The 15,099-nt window shown below is 43.7% G+C and overlaps 1 long non-coding RNA gene across 3 annotated transcripts; it reads left to right on the top strand.

Annotated features, from left to right (window-relative positions):
- Nucleotides 1-528: 528 nt before the first annotated feature.
- LOC137633500 (uncharacterized) lies at nucleotides 529-14,938 on the top strand. Of its 3 annotated transcripts, XR_011042256.1 has the most exons (4): nucleotides 529-687; nucleotides 4,880-4,999; nucleotides 12,948-14,009; nucleotides 14,671-14,938. It is a non-coding gene; the product is annotated as an uncharacterized lncRNA (long non-coding RNA). The 3 variants fall into 3 exon arrangements; XR_011042255.1 differs by lacking the exon at nucleotides 12,948-14,009; XR_011042254.1 differs by lacking the exon at nucleotides 14,671-14,938 and having other exon boundaries at nucleotides 12,948-14,565.
- The last annotated feature ends 161 nt before the right edge of the window (nucleotides 14,939-15,099 follow it).

Consider the following 15,099-nt stretch of genomic DNA (forward strand, 5'->3'; position numbering starts at 1 on the left):
GATTTGGCCGAGGAGGATCTGGCCGGGAGCGACGACGAGAGAGCGCACAGCAACCTCATTCATGACATTGGGGAAGTTGAGTAAGAAGAAGAGGTGATTGTCAGTTTCTTTTGCGTTTTTGAAAGGACGTGTTACCATCGTGGGGCTGTTACTTGATGGGAAATACGAATATTGGTAGCTTGTGGATTTGAAAACTGAGTTGGTGTTCAACCTTCAGAGATGCCACCACAAATCCAACTGAAATCCTATCCATAGTTCATAATGAAACACTTTTAATAAAACATCATTTATAATTCAATGCAGCTAGCAAAATGACATTTGCAATATGAAACGGGACTATTTGTTGACTTTTGCAACTGAAAATGTTTAAAAATTTGACTTAAAAACAGCTTCTTATACCTTATGTAGTTTGTCAGTTGAGCGCATTCATATGTGTTGGAGTTAGATATTAAAGCTTTATTTCAATGTCAAAATATACAAGTCTCATTTATGCTTGTTCCATTTTCTATTTATCTCATATCCAGAATGGGGGCATAACCTCGAAGCGTCCGCTTCTCGACCAGGGAAGGCGCCGCCCAAGTAAAGACGGGGGACATTTTAAAACGTATCGGTTTGCCAGAGTTGGAAAAAGCCGTCCGCAAGGTTCTTACGTTGGCTACGCCTTTAGAGAAAGTTACTGTGAAGAGGGTGAGTCGTCTTATATTTACTTTGAAGGAAACTTTCTTACGATGTATACCTTTGTCTTCGGTACAACGTTTGCGAGAAATCCTCTATAATTACAGAAAGACTCCTCTGAATTGGTTTGGATTTGGCTTGGAAATAATATACCGTTGCTGTCATATTGTTTTGAAATTTTTCATTTTCTTTATTTTCCATTGTTCCGTAACCGAAATACAAACCACGCTATTTACATAGGGTATTACTTTCGGCGTAGCTGAAATGACGAGAAATTAGATTTTTAACGAGGGTTAACTACCCCCACGCTAGTTAGCAGGGGTAGGGAAGGGGTAGCTTGCTACCCCCCCCCCCCCACACACTGGTGAGTTGTCTCACTTCACTTTTGGCTCGGACGATGTACAGACGTTTCTGTCTTCGTCCTCGTTGTTGACAGCCTTAATTTGTTTTTTGCTTTTTCTAGATTCTGTGTTTTTTGGAAGTTGGCCTCAACCGTTATCATCGCTATGCGCAAGTGCCCTGGACTCGCTGGCCGCCCTTGTGGGACCTTCATGTCAGCGGAGGACACCGATCCTCACACCCTTTGCCCGCAGTGCCGAGGTCAACGGTGTGAGAGGAAGAATACTTGCAGTGAGTGTAGGGAGTGGTCTGCCTTCCAGTGGGAGAAGTTCGGCCGTCGGCGTAAGAAAAAGTCCAAGAAAGACCGTTCTCCTTCAGGGGCAACCTTGAAGAAGGAAGGCTCTAAGGACTCCTCTTCCGCCGCCCGAACCTCCTCCGAAGCTCCCACTCGATCGGTCTCTCGTGAGAGACTGCCGAGTGGTAGCACAGGTCCTAGTGGTGTTTCCCGACCTCGGGGTGCGGGAGAGGGCGTTGCCTCCCTTAGCGTGGCAGCTCCCTCTTCTCCTCCGGGGAAGGATATTTTGGATTTTAATGAATATGACCAAACTGTGTCTAATGATGATTTGTTCCAGCTTTGGGCTTCCTTGGGGCTTAAGGGCTCGCCCTCCAAGGAAGCCCTGTTTGACCTGATCCAGTTGGGGGCTGCGGTCAAACAGTCGCCGGTAATACCGGAGGTAGGCCTATTCCCTTCGGATATTGTCGACACTGTCTTGGCAGAGCCTTCCGACGGGTCTGGTCAAACCCTTGATGCTGCGCCTGTTGCGGACGTTGCTGAAGGCTCTCCGCCCCCCTCCGAACATCCTTCGAGGGGGGAGGGGAGTCCCACGGTCTCTCCTGCGGGCGGGTCTCCCCCTCGGGGGAGCGCGCTGACAGAGACTCCTCTTCGGAGGACTGATGACTTGGACGCCCTTCTTCGAGGTTGTATTCGCCGTAAGGCCCGTCTGCCTCTCCGCAGCAGAGGACTTCCTTCTCCCTATGACTTATTGGGAAATGTAGCCTTTCTTATGAGTCAACTCTTCAAATTTCTCAACAAAGGCATCGGCCGCTTTCGTGTCCGAGCTGGCAGCCTCCCCATGCCACACCACCGAATGAATGCAAGTCTGTCTCTTGAATCTCTCAAACTACCTGCGTGAAGACTTGAACTCTGGGGGTGCCTGCTGCGATATCCCTTCTCCTGTGTTGTCTCGTCCTGAGCATGCACGAGATCACCAAAAATGGCGCTGGCCTTGTGGCAGATTATTGTCTCTGATCGTGTCTCCAGCGATTTCCTCGTCCTTAATCCAGAGGGTTAGTTGTCTCTCCATCTCATCATGGACATGACCTCCCATACTAGAAAGGACAGTCATGCTCTTAGAAGATATTGCTGCTTTGATGGCTTCCTTCTGCTTAAGGATGGTGCCTGTTGTTGACGGATTTTATCCATAATCCTTAGCACTGGCACTCAAGCACATGCCACCCTCATACTTCTTTATTGTCTCCATAGAAGGCGTCCTCTTCTTCTTTCCTTGAACATCAGCAACATCCTTGGCACCCATAGATATAGTCAGACTAATAAAACATGGAAGAATTGCAAAAAATCAGTCTATATTGAGTAAGTAATATTTCCTGCATCTGTGTATTATCATACTGCCCTCATCCACATTGATATGGTAAAATGTGGCCCCCAGTTAACGAACAGTTATTCATGCCAGAGTTAAAGTTTGATATAATTCAAGTGCCTCCCTTTAATTGCTCACCAGATCATGATGAAACAAATAAATTTTGTCCATTTCATCACACAAGATCCAAGCCTCTTACTCATGCTTGATGGGTGAAACTTTTGGTCCCCTGGTGGTGACACGCATAGACCCAATTGATGAAGGGAAAGCATGCAATTGGAAGAAAACTAGAAGCATTAAATAAAGGATTTCAAAACTCTAGTGCAGGTGACTATTGGTAGGAAGTAAAATAAACACTCATTGATATAGCCAAAGAAATTTTATTGAAACCTTATACTAAATTTTCTGTTAGATTTAGAAAAGCAGCAATTAAATTCAAGGTACTATAATTTTGTGGCCAAATGTGTAACATATCCGAAAGAACTTCAATGTCGAAAGTTTTGCAGAAATTTTGAAAAATTAACGGTTTTTATAGCATAACTCCAAGACTGCATTCATGCATAAAAGCTCACTAGGTTGTAATACACAGAAAATACTGAAAACATAAGTATGATAATAATTTAGATGCCCATTTTGAATCTATCAAAGGAAGAGAAGGGACAGTTGTGTTGGATTTTCAAGGTCCGAAGTATATCGACTACAATGAGATATATCCTTGAGAGGGTCTTGAATTTGCATTATCAAATTGTATGTAAATGTCTCTTTGGGAAGACTAAATTTTGACGTAAATGTAGACTCTTATGCTCAGGCCTATTATTAGTTTTATCATTATTTTGGACCAAGTGTCTATTTCTAAAGGCATTGAAACAAGCAATACTCCATAACTAAGCCGGGAAAAATCCCAGTAATCCAAACAGTAACCAACCATTTTCACTTAGCAGTTGTTTTGAAATCAATTGGAAAAGTATATTATAGACAGGATGGGTGTTTGCCATGTTAACTGTTTTCCCATCCTTTGTGGAATGTACACTGTTCTCTCTCCTTTTTTGGGGAAATGAATTTATTCTTTGACGACATACTGTACCAGGTACTTACCTAGTACAGGGAAGGCCTTATCAAGCTATCTACCTCATGATGGCCAGATGGGGGTTGCTGGAATCTTCTCCTTTGCTATAGGTCCTGGAAGACTGGCATATTCCAGGGAAGAAAAAAAACAAGTTTGGTTCCAGTGGGACTTCCTGTCCACCAATAAGAATGTGCCTCCCTGTTTCAAAGGAAGAAAGGTCTGTATATGCATAGGATCAATAGGTTTAAAAGTAATTAAAATTTTTCCTGGTTTTGCATTCCTTTCAAAGTTGAGCTTCCCCAGGATTGTGATACCCTATCTCGCAATCTGTTGGACGGAGTTTTCCTGATGGTATCTAGTAAAGTTTGGGGGGAGTCATCAGCTGATGTTGGCTGAACCTTCCTGGTCCTAGCCTGCCTGGATAGGGTTTTGGTCCCTGATCATATGTATATATGGTTGTTGTTGTTGAGGATTTCCTTTCCTTTGCTTCTGTCACTCAGGAGTGACCTTTTAAACCTCTACCACCCCTCTCAGCTCTGAGCCAAAGGTCAAAAGTTATGTCTCTTTGACAGGATGGTAGGGGGCGGCTACTCTACTATGCTCGCTTATCTTAGAGGACTGGTTTGTGTAACTAGTAATATACAAATGTTAATGTTTGTGATATTTGAAGAAGAAACTCACTAATTCAGTTAGAAGAGTTTTTAGTTATATGCAACTTCTTATGAAAATGTGAACATTAGAGTTAAAGTCTAAAGAATAATAAAGTTGATTAAATGATTACGTATTGTAAATGACATTAAGGATGAAACATTGGAGTGGTTTATGTAGAACAATTTTACAAAACTGTTCTTTTCTTTTGTTTTTGTTTCTCGAAATATACAGTGGGTGTTAGGTATCACAACTGCCTTATATGGCTACAAATAAGATAGAAAATATTCTTTGAAAATCTTTTAATTTAGTTCTTGTATGATTTTGGGCTTGAAATATGAGTACACAGTCACCCAAGTCGTGGGTGGCCATTTTTCTTATAGCAGCTCCAGGTAAAGCAAAACATTAGACTAAACTTTTCATTTGGCAGCATAAATTTGTTGCCTATTAGAATCCTGTTAAGCAAGGCTTTCATATGATTTGTAAATTCCAGATAATGTCAACAGGCATCAAATTGCGCCGATACTCTGACATGACATAAGCATGTTAGTGGAAGGACCTGTGTCGCTAGAGGCCACAAGACATTTCTCGCAAATATGGAATGATGTGGAAGGTGAGTATGCGAAGTGTTCTGAAACGTCCACTTCCTTTTCATTTATATATCAGTGATGTCCCCTTTTTGTTCCAATCTTCATGGGTAGCCACTTCCTCTTATTTTATTTATTAGTATCTTCAGGCTTTCTGTCATGTGTTTTCCCATACTCTTGAGCATTCTAATACTCACCGACGCTCTATCTTGAATATTCTTGCCTAATAAGGCCTTCCAGTCTAATCTTCTCTCTCTCTCTACCCTCCTGATGGCTGTGCTTGTCCAATCCATCATTGAATTATTTCCTCAGCAGTTTTTCCTTCTGCAGTACAAGCTTCTCTTTCTCAAGAAATAGATCCATTAAAATAAAAATTCTAGTTTTATGAATAGAACTTACCTGGCATTTATATATACATAGCTAATTATCTCTATTTCGGCAGAATTTTTCTAAAACTAGGCAACCGCCTTGTGGTGGTTGGGTGGTAACACCCGTTAAAGGGTGGTAGGAGGAATCATTCCCGTTTTCTGTTCTTCAGTTCATCTCTGCCGGCCGGATCGACAACATGTTGGTCCGTCATTAAGAGTTTTTCTTCGCTTTCCTTGCTCGGTGTACCAGTCTGCTTTTTTGGTGAAGTACTCTGATTTGGGGTTTTGGCGATCGTTGTATTTTGTTTTCTCTTAGCTTTTTTGCTGTTTTTCATTATGAGTGAAAAGAGTCATTACCGTATCTGTGCGAATGAGGAATGTAAGGTGAGACTACCGAAAATGGCGGTAGACCCTCACACCGTTTGTTCTAATTGTAGGGGTTTTGTTTGTGCCCTTGATAATAGGTGCGGGGAATGTAAGGTTTTGGATGAGAAAGATTGGTTAATTATGAAGCGCTATGTGCGTAAGCTAGAGCTCGATAGAGTTAGGAGAGCTTCTATGTCTAAGTCTGAGTCTGTTAGTGGTAAGGAAGACGAACTTAGCGTAGATTTATCTATTGATCCTATTATTGATTCCTCTTTGGAAGTTGATCCTTCCCTTGAGGTAGTAACTCCTGCACCTCCTACAGGTTCCGTATCTACGGATGACCCTCGGTACGCTAGCCTGGCGGCCGAGTTGAAGGCCATTAAAGAACAACTGGAGGCCTTTAAAGGTAAGGAAAGTGAAAGTGCTTGTGTTAGTGCAGTGGAGGTGGCGACTGACCGAATCTGTCATACCCCTAGGCCTAGACCTCTACCAAGCTCCCAGGACCAAGGGAGAAGGTACGTCGATGACCGAAAGGGGGCGAGAAGTACGTACCCTCGGTCAGCCGTCGCCTCAGACAGTCCTGTTGTCGATTCCCAGGCTGCTCTTGACCGTCACGGGAAAGACGTGTCGGATGTGTTGTTTTCTTCTCCGAATTCGTCCAGACGTAAATGGAAGTATGAAGCTTCAAGACCTACTAAGAGGAGATGGAACCGCGACGAACGGTCTCGTTCTTTCTCTCCCGGTTCTAGCAGTTATGAACCTTGTCCGTCGGAGGATGATTTCGACTCCGTGCCTGTGAAAAGGGCGAAGCCTGCTGCCGAAGATCCTCCCCCTTTTACGAGTGTTATTCGTCAGCCCCCCCCTTCGGGTCCGCAAGACCCAGCTGATGTTGCTAAATCCTTTATGTCTGTCATGCAGGAACAACTTTTGACTTTAGTACAAGCCTTTAGCCGCCCTCACGCCCAGTCTGACAGACGTAAAGACGACTCGTTGCCTATTAAGAAGTCTGCTTCTAAGAGAGAACGGAGTTGTTCTTTAAAGAAAACTTCTCCCTCTCCACGCCAGGATGAGGAATGTGTGCTTTCGCCAGGCGATACTTCTTCGCGATACCAGGGCGATACGTTTTCTCGTTCTCGATACCGGGACGATACCTTATCGAACGATGCTGCTCTCGTTCTCGATGCCAAGACGATACCGCCTCCCATTCACGTTACCAGCACGATACCTCCTCTCGTTCGCTTCGCCACGACGATACCTCCTCTCGTTCGCTTCGCCACGACGATACCTCCTCTCGTTCACGACGCCACGACGATACCGACCCTAGTTCTCGACGCCACGACGATACCACCTCTCGTTCACGACGCCACGACGATACCGCCTCTCATTCTCGCCGCCACGACGATACCGCCTCTCGCTCTCGACGTCAGAACGACTCTGCCTCTCGTTCTCGGTCCCAGGGCGATACCACCCTGCCTCTTCGGGACGATACTGCCTCTCGTCCCAAGGATTCTTCTAGCGCGGGACTCCAGGATGCAACCCGTCTTTTGCAGGATGATGCCTTTGATTTGCCCTTGTCGGGTTCTAAGGATCCTTCTTCTCTTTCGAAGGATATTGCAGATGTGGATCAGGACCTCGAGGATGTTTCTGATGACGATGATAATCCTGCCGACGCTGTGGGAGATTACAAAGTTCTCTCTCGCTCCCTTCTTGAACTTTTTGGAGAGGAATTCCAACCTGCTGCCCCTCAATCTCCTCAGTCCCAATTTAACAGAAAGAAGGCCAAGAAACAGTCGGCCTTCATCAAGATGAAGCTGTCTATCTCCGCAAAGAAGGCTCTCACGAAGGTTGATGACTGGATGATGGAGCGGAGACAAACAGTTAAGACTTCCTTCTCGTTTCCACCAGCTCGTCTTGCTTCAAGAGCGGGTATGTGGTATGCAACTGGAGAACCTTTGGGTCTGGGAGTGCCTTCCTCCTCCAAGGGTGACTTCTCTGGTTTAGTGGACTCTGCTAGAAGGCATGCTCTCAACTCAGCCAAGGTCATGTGGTCGATGTCGGAGCTGGATCATCTCGTCAAAGGTATTTTTAGAGCCTTTGAGGTTTTTAGTTTCCTAGACTGGTCGCTTGGGACTCTCGCAAGGAAAACTGAACAGATGGAAGGATCTAGGGACCTTACCAGTATTATGTCCTGTATGGATAAGGCCCTCAGAGATGGGGCGAATGAGTTGGCTGCTCTGTTTTCAGCTGGGGTCCTAAAGAAGAGAGCTCTGCTTTGCTCTTTTGCTTCTAGGTCTGTTACCAATGCACAAAAGTCTGAGCTTCTTTACGCCCCCCTCTCTCAACATCTTTTTCCCGAGTCCCTGGTTAATGACATTACGCGTTCTCTGGCCCAAAAAGCCACCCAAGACCTTTTATCTCGTTCTGCTCGTAAGCCCTTGGCAGCCCCTCCTTCTTCTTTGAAACGGGAGGAAAGGAGATTCCAGCAGCCCTTTCGGGGCAGGACTACTTCAAGACCAGATTTTAGAGGGAGAAGGCAAGAATCAGGACCAAGATCTACCAGGGGTTCTTTCAGACCTCGCTCCAGAAAATGAAGTTCGTCTCCTCCAGACAGTAGGCGCAAGACTGTCAGGTTTTTGGCAGTCTTGGAAGAGGAGAGGGGCGGACACCTGGTCCCTCTCAGTCATCAAGGAAGGATACAAGATCCCCTTTCTGAAAAAACCTACTCTCGCAGATGCTCCGCTGGCCTTAGTAGCCCGGTACTCAGATCCGGGGAAACAGAAGGCCCTAGTAGACCTTGTCAACCAAATGCTAGACAAGGGGGCGATAGAACCGGTTCGGGATCTATCCTCCCCAGGCTTTTACAATCGCCTGTTTCTGGTCCCCAAGAACTCGGGCAGATGGAGACCCGTCCTGGATGTCAGCACTCTCAACGTATTTGTGGAGAAGACAAAGTTCTCCATGGAGACGACTCAGTCGGTGCTGGCGTCAGTACGTCCAGGGGACTGGATGGTGTCCCTCGACTTGCAGGACGCATATTTCCATGTCCCCATCCATCCGACTTCGAGGAAGTACCTGAGATTTGTAATGGAGGGCAAGTGCTTCCAATTCAGAGCTCTTTGCTTCGGTCTCAGCACGGCTCCTCAAGTCTTCACCAGGGTAATGGCGAATGTGTCAGGTTGGCTGCATCAGGAGGGGATAAGGATATCCTTCTATCTGGACGATTGGCTGATTCGTTCACGATCGAGGGAGAAATGTCTGGAGGATTTACGGAAGACTTTTATGATGGCTCAAGATCTAGGCCTGGTCATCAACAGGGAGAAGTCTCAGATCAGACCGAATCAGACTATTCTCTATTTGGGGATAGTTCTGAATTCAGTTCTTTTTCGGGCTTCTCCCTCTCAGGAAAGACAGACCAAGTGTCTCGTAAAAGTCAGAACTTTCCTGGACAAGAAGAGATGCACAGCGAAGGAGTGGATGAGTTTGCTGGGGACTCTATCCTCCCTCGAACAGTTTGTCTCTCTGGGGAGACTCCACCTAAGGCCTCTTCAGCACTTTCTTTCGAAGACGTGGAACAGAAAGATGCAGGAAGACTCCTTTTCCTTCCCCATTCCAATAGAAGTCAAGACTCTTCTGAAGTGGTGGCTGGACCCAACCTTGTTAGGGGAAGGGATCTCCTTACACAAGAAGAACCCAGACCTAGTGTTGTTTTCAGACGCATCAGAGTCAGGCTGGGGGGCAACACTAGGAAGCAAGGAGGTCTCAGGCTATTGGGAAGGAATTCAGCTGGGATGGCACATCAACAACAAGGAGCTGATGGCCATTTTTCTGGGGCTAAAGGCCTTCAAGGACTTGGTGTCTGGGAAGATTGTGGAGGTCAACTCAGACAACACCACAGCTCTTGCTTACATCAGGAAGCAAGGAGGGACTCACTCTCTGTCTCTGTTCGAGACAGCAAGAGAGCTCCTTCTTTGGGCGAAGGAGAACAGGATAAACCTGCTGACGAGGTTTGTTCAGGGACAGAAGAATGTAAGGGCGGACATGCTCAGCAGGAAAGGGCAGGTCCTTCCCACAGAATGGACCCTCAACCAACAGGTCTGTCAGAGTCTCTGGAGGCTGTGGGGGAGACCCCTCATCGATCTTTTCGCCTCCAACTTATCCAAGAGGATCCCCATCTATTGCTCGCTAGTTCCGGACAGAGAGGCAATAGCAGTAGACGCCTTTTTGATGGATTGGACGGGGATGGACACTTATGCTTTTCCCTCGTTCAAGATCATCAATCTGGTAGTCAGGAAATTCGCCCTCCTCGATTCGGGACGGATGATCCTGATAGCTCCGTTCTGGCCGATGAGGGAATGGTTCACGGAGGTGGTGGACTTGTTGATGGACTTTCCAAGAAGCCTCCCTGCAAGTCCAAATCTGCTCAGACAACCCCACTTCGAGAGATATCATCAAAACCCCCTCGCTCTCAATCTGACTGCCTTCAGACTATCGAGAAGCTCGTCAGATCGAGAGGCTTTTCAGCGCAAGCTGCGAAAGCTATCGCCAGAGCGAGGAGGGTCTCTTCGCAGAGGGTCTACCAGTCCAAGTGGGAGACTTTTAGGGCTTGGTGTAGGAAGCACAAGATTTCCTCATCCACTACCTCTGTGAGCCAGATTGCGGATTTCTTGTTGTACCTCAGACAGGACGCTAAGCTAGCTGTGTCCACTATCAAAGGGTACAAAAGTATGCTCTCTTCCGTCTGTCGGCATAGAGGCTTGGACTTGTCTCGCGATAAGGACTTACATGACCTCTTGAAGTCTTTTGAGACGACCAAGCAGACCCAGTTAAAGCCCCCTTCTTGGAACCTTGATGTGGTTCTTAAATTTCTGTGCACCAAGAGATTTGAACCCATCTCACAGGCTCCCCTTAGGGAGGTTACCAAGAAGACCCTCTTTCTTTTGGCCTTAGCAACAGCTAAAAGAGTTAGTGAAGTCCATGCAATTGAAAAACAGGTAGGCTTCAATCTGAATGGGGCAGTTTGTGCCTTGAGATTAGACTTTCTCGCTAAGAACGAGAACCCTTCTAAGCCCTGGCCGAGGACCTTTGAGGTTCCTAACTTGACCAACCTAGTGGGTCAAGAGCAAGAGAAGCTGCTCTGTCCAGTACGAGCCCTCAAGACCTACTTGTCTCGCACGAAAAGTGTGAGAGGCTCTTCTAGCTCCCTGTGGTGTTCTGTGAAAGATCCTCAAAAGCCCCTTTCCAAGAACGCTTTGTCCTTTTTCCTGAGGGAAGTGATAAGAGAAGCGCATCTCTTGTGTGAGGAGGAACACTTCGGACGTTTAAAAGTGCAAGCTCACGAAGTGAGGGCCATTGCGACCTCGCTTGCTTACCGCAAGAACATGTCGCTCCGTCAAATTATGGATGCGACATTCTGGAGGAGCAACTCTGTGTTCGCCTCTCATTACCTCAGAGAGGTGAGGGTGGATTATGAGAAATGTTATACCTTGGGACCATACGTAGCTACGGCTTCTGTATTAGGCAAAGGAGTTACTACCTCCCCTCAACCTTAGTTTTGTTTACTTGTACATAGGTTGGTGTATTTTTTATTGGTTGTCTGAGGACTTCGACTTGTGTACAGTCACCTCAGTCTAGTTAGATAATTTTTATCTACTTTGCAAATGTTAGGTGGTTGGTTTGGTAAAGTTGCGGTTTTTTATTTTGGGCAATAGGTAGTCCTGAAGTCTAGTCAGATTGTTGGTCTCACCCCGTTGACAGACTCAATTGAGTGTTTTCAGCACTGCAGGTCACATCCTGGCTGACACTCCTAAGGGAAAGCGACTCAAGAGGCAGGAACCTTTGAAGTCAGCTACCTTAGCAGGTAAGGAATCAAGGTGTTTATTTATCCTACAACTTTTTTGGTTGTTTTCCCAACGATGTTACTGTCTATCACCCTCCTCCAAGTGTGTTAATCAGCTATGTATATATAACTGCCAGGTAAGTTCTATTCATAAAAATGGAGTTTTTATGATAAAACAAAGTTTTATGAATACTTACCTGGCAGTTATATATACATTCGAAGGCCCACCCACCTCCCCTCAGGAGACAGGTCGGGCATAGATGAACTGAAGAACAGAAAACGGGAATGATTCCTCCTACCACCCTTTAACGGGTGTTACCACCCAACCACCACAAGGCGGTTGCCTAGTTTTAGAAAAATTCTGCCGAAATAGAGATAATTAGCTATGTATATATAACTGCCAGGTAAGTATTCATAAAACTTTGTTTTATCATAAAAACTCCATTTTTCATCAACATTGTTTACTTCCCTTTTTGTGGGTTTATACATTACAAAGGGACATCCTTACCCTTGTTAGCAGTACAGTACCAACATACTACATTCTTCTCGATGATTCTATTCCCACCTTCCCTCTCGTGATGTCCTCTGTGAGGCATGACCTCTATCCTTCCCATCCTTTGCTTGAATGTGCAATATCCCTTGCTGAGGCGCCTTCTCCCCTCTTCTACTAGCATTGGCCGTATTGATCGCTATAGCTTCTTTCATGGGTGAATCTCCCATTTCTCCCCCTCTGGTACCTGCCTTGTGTACTCTGCTTTATTGCTTGTTTCCTTCTCCATTTCTCATTGTTCCTTCTGGGTACTTCATTGTTACCTCCTATGTCTATTATTCCCCATAATTTTATGGCTTTTTTCTCTTCCTTGGTTTCCTTCCCCTTGTCTTTGTCCACCTTTTACCCATTCATCCTCATCTCACTTGTTCAATTGCTTCCCTTATCTTCCCATTCTCTCTCTTCTTTCTCTTTCTCTTTCTCTGTCATTAGGCTCTTCCTTTTTCTTTCACCTACCTCTTAAATTAAGGTCTTTTTCCTGAAATTTGTTCATCTCTTTCAGGTCCTCCTCATAGCTGTTCAAGTGTCCTAGAATTGTGTACTCTCCGCCACCTCAATCGATGTCTCCAACCTTTCCTTTTAGCTTCTACACTTCTTTTCTTCAATATTAGCGTTATATATCTTTATTTTAGTTTTCTGTCTGCTTTTGTTGCAGTAATTCTGTAAATTTCCTTCCAACTCTGGCATCTCTGGTCGAGCTCTTGTGTTTTCTGTAACATATCCTTATATAGTTCCTCCTACTCCTTTATTAATTCCTTGTTCGCACTTTCCTGTACTTGTTTGTACGTCTTTTTATTGATATGAAGCAACCCAAACAGAATAAAAACAGGTCTTCTCTTTCTTGTCTTTTCTAGATCTCCATCACATTTTGTCCCTCACCTGCTGCCGTGAAATCATGTCCACTGATCACATTTGTCGTATTGCACACAACGAACCACATCAATTTTTACACGTCATAGCACATCTATTGTCCTCCACTAAATTGTGTTTAGGTATTCAAAGTTGATACAGTCATTATTATTACTAGCTAAGCTACAACCTTAGTTGGAAAAGCAAGATGCTATAATGCCAAGGGCTCCAAGAGGGAAAAATAGCCCAGTGAGGAAAGGAAATAAGGGAATAAATAAACGATATAAGTAGTGAAAAACATTTAATATAAAATATAAAAACATTAACAACATTAAAACAAATATTTCATATATAAACTATAAAAAAGACTTACATCAGCCTATTCAATATAAAAAAGTTTGTTGCAAGTTTGAACTTTTGAAGTTCTCTAGATTCGACTACTCCACCTGACTAAGAAGATCATTCCATAACTTGGTCACAGCTGGAATAAAACTTCCAGAACACTGGGCAGTATTGAGCCTCATGATGGAGAAAGGCCTGCCTAGTATTACAAACAGGATGGAACTGTCTGGGAAGATCTGAATATATAGGATACTTTTCATTGCTTTGGATAAGCATACTTAAAACTTTATTAAAATTTCTCTTTAACTCGATGCTTAAAACAAATCTCTTGACTGCTATATGACACATTGTGTATATTTCATTTTCATTGTCCTGTTATTATAAGAACAATATACGCAATGCCGTATAGCAGTTAGGAGATTTTTTATAAGCATAGAGATACACAGAAAGTTTGAATATGTTTCAGCAGACCTAAGAAAATATTAACAACATTAGTATGAAGTATGAAATTGTATTTCCTTGCCGGTTTCTTACGGATTATTAAGTCTGTCTTTGTTGATATTAGCCAGAATCAGTCGTCAGTTTTCAGTGATATTGTCCTTGAACAAGATGGTGTTTTCCCTTAACAGAGACAGACAAGAAAGGGAACATTTTCCAGTATACTGTTTATGACCCGGGCACCTCACACTTGTTTCCAGATTAGCTGGGAGTGCTTTGTTGATCATGTAAGCTAAGAGTTCTCTTGCTTGAGGGTACACTCAGGCACACTGTTTTATCTTATATCTTATTTCTCTTCCTCTTGTTATGTTAAAGTTTTTATAGTATATAAAGTGATATTTATTTTGATATTGTTGCTCTTCTTATAATATTTCATTCATCCTTATTTCCCTTCTTCACTGAGCTACTTTCCCTGTTGGAGCCCTTGGGCTTATAGCATCCTGCTTTTCCAACTAGGGTTGTAGCTTAGCAAGTAATAATAATAATAATAGGGTCAGTATTGCAGAGTATATTTTTATTTTTTTTATATTTTTGTAGAGCGCAGCCATATGATGTGAACTTAATAACTTATGGTTTAGCTATGTGTGATGACTTTCTTATGATTATTTTAAAAGCAGAATATTTGATATATTGTAGAAGAGTATATTTTATTGGTGGAAGACTTAAGTAGTCACGGTTGGCACCTAATTCTTCACCACTGTAAATTATACGCAGGATGATTGTGTTGAGAGCTTCCTCTTTGAGTTGATCATAGTGTGGTAATGTCTTTTGCTCCGTTCTCATCCACAGCCAATATTTTTGACTTCTCTGTAAAGCCACCATAGAAGTAGAGAGGAAATTGCAATTCTCTCTTCTTTGGTGACTCTTCCCTTTTGTTATTATTTTCAGGCGAGTGAGCTTTTATTTGTTTGATGGTGGAGTTGTGTGGAAGACTTATTAGCCACTTCCTTCATTCTTTCATGTCTGGTAAAGAACTGTGTCATGCTCTCTTAGTGATAAAGGATGCCTCTCTATCTTGTCAAAAGTATTGTTTAATCCATTGTTGTATAATTCTTCATGTGTGTGTGTTGTGATGAAAAAATAAATGTATAAATTAGTGTTCCATTTTCTATAAAATAAACTAAGACTGCTACTGGTAGTGTTATGTAAAATTTTACTGATTCAATAAAATAGCCATTCCTAATATTTTAATTTCATTTATAATTACCTCGAATAACTTAATGTTTCTCATAATATTTCTGTTGATACTTGATAAATTTGTTCTATACAGGAAATTATATTAGGTTAAGTTACGAAACCAATATTATCCCAATGTTT

This window comes from Palaemon carinicauda, chromosome 43 (genome assembly GCF_036898095.1).
Source record: "Palaemon carinicauda isolate YSFRI2023 chromosome 43, ASM3689809v2, whole genome shotgun sequence".
Taxonomy (NCBI): domain Eukaryota; kingdom Metazoa; phylum Arthropoda; class Malacostraca; order Decapoda; family Palaemonidae; genus Palaemon; species Palaemon carinicauda.